Source organism: Notamacropus eugenii, chromosome 5, assembly GCF_028372415.1.
Source record: "Notamacropus eugenii isolate mMacEug1 chromosome 5, mMacEug1.pri_v2, whole genome shotgun sequence".
NCBI lineage: Eukaryota > Metazoa > Chordata > Mammalia > Diprotodontia > Macropodidae > Notamacropus > Notamacropus eugenii.
In genome coordinates, this window is record NC_092876.1 from 456,771,598 (window position 1) to 456,773,727 (window position 2,130).

Genomic DNA, 2,130 nt, shown 5'->3' on the forward strand with positions numbered 1-2,130 from the left:
TAAAAAAATTTACTACCTATGTGACTTAGGACAGAGTCCCTTCACCTCTCTGGGCCTCAGTTTCCTCATAGATAAAATGAGGATAGCGGGCTTAACTTCCTTCAGTTAGAAAGTTCTATGTTCCTAGGAGAAAGGTAGGGAGGATTCTGAGGAGACCACAAGAGAACGGCATTTTGAAACGGTTCTGTTCGGTTATGTTTAAATTTTCTCCCAAAGATTCCAGGAATGGCCCGACAGTCGCTCCAGGGCCATGGGGCGGGCAGCCAGCCCCGCCTGGCCCCTCACACTGGGTGGTCTCGGCAGGCCACTGTGACTGGTCAGATCTTCGTCCAGCGGGATTACAGCGCCGGCACCAAATGCCGCTTCCAGACCAAGTTCCCCCCCGAGCTGGAGAGCCGGATCAGCCGGCAGCAGTTCGAAGACACGGTGCGCACCCTCAACAGCCTTTATACCGAAGCCGAAAAGCTGGGCGTCCGATCGTACCTGGAGGGCTGTCTGGCTTGTCTGACGGCGTGCACCATCTTTCTGTGCATGGAGACACACTATGAGAAGGTTCTGAAGAAGATCGCCAGGTACATCCAGGAACAGAACGAGAAGATCTACGGCCCACGGGGCCTCCTCCTCACGGACCCGATGGAGAGAGGACTTCGTGCCATTCAGATCACCGTCTATGAAAACGGGGGCATGAGCAGCGGCAGGTAAACCCGCGGGTGCATGGCACTGCCTTCTGCCACCTGACAGCTTCCGTCCCTGCGCCCCTTGGCATCTGCTGCCAGTCACCGTGCCATCCTACGGCAAGGACCAATTTTCTAAAATTCCTGCTTCTGGGGGACATCTAGTGTCTCAGCATCCACTGTGTGTCTTTAAGTTGTGCGGGACTCTGTAATCTTTAGAGTTATTTCACAGAAATATGGTGAAGCATTTCATTTTTAAAATTCAAAACATTTAATAAAATGAGCCATGTCAATCAGCCCGATCCAAAATCCATTTCTTATCTGCCATCAGGGCAAGTGGTTCTGCTCAATATTTTTCCCGTCATCTCTATCAGATGTTTGGTTTGTTTTTTTTTTTTTTAATTTTATTTCAGCAAGTCATATCCGGGTTGGATTTCATTTCTTCTGAATTGAAGAACGTTTTTTTTCCTTCTGGACATGGTTTTTGATGAGCGGTAAGCTATTCCCTTGGCCTGCTGAAAGTTCCCACAGGAATTCACAGGATTGCCAGGAGATCTGTTTCTACTGTTAGTTTCTCATACCAAGTCCTATTGGAAGGATAACGTATAATACCATTCGTGTTTTAATGTAGCACTTATTACTAAGTGAATCAGTACTTCATGTGATTTCCGGTTACTTTGATTCTCCTTGGGGAATTTTCTATCATTACTGCATTGCCAGGAACCTTGGGAGGATATAGCATGTGTTGTTTCTTTTATTCAGACTATGTAAACACAATAAAGTGAATGCCAAATCATCAGATCTATACACATCCTTGCCTGGTCCCTTAATGTGTAATAAGCCAAGTGTGGTTTTATTATAAATATAACTTATCAGGAAAATAATTTGATAGGAATAATACTGTATGTGCTCATTTTTAACTATTTCAACTGACACAACTTATGAATCATAAATCTTTCTTGAATTTGTATTCAGGATGTACATAGATCTTGTAATAAAGTAAGGTAAAATGATAAGATCTGAATAATCTAAGTTAATATTTGTTTTTCTTCCACCCACAGTCTTCACGACAGTGTTTTCCAAGACCTTGAAATTAAGTTAATCATTGTGGTTTGAGAGCATTGTTCTTGGACAGAGCTAAGGGATTTACTAGAAAAGAATGAAAGAATTAAATTTCTACTTCCAGGGGTATTGTAGGTCCTAATACTGGATCTAATCTTCCAGATCTAATTTCTGTAACGGATGTGTTACTCATTAACCTAAATTCCAGAGACTTGTTTAATATTTTCATTGTATAAAATCCTTTTTGTTTATCTATAGTCTTAACAGGATGTCTCTTTGCCTTTCACACCCAATGTAATAACTTTGCCCAAACAGTGTATTAGTAAAACAAATTTAAAAAAAGATTCAAGAAAAAAGAAAAAAAGCTTTTTAGAACTGAAATTGAGGGAGATGG

At 42.1% G+C, this 2,130-nt stretch overlaps 1 pseudogene; it reads left to right on the forward strand.

The window, feature by feature from the left end:
- Positions 1–225: 225 nt before the first annotated feature.
- LOC140503136 (golgin subfamily A member 7 pseudogene) lies at positions 226–970 on the forward strand (annotated as a pseudogene).
- Positions 971–2,130: the final 1,160 nt, after the last annotated feature.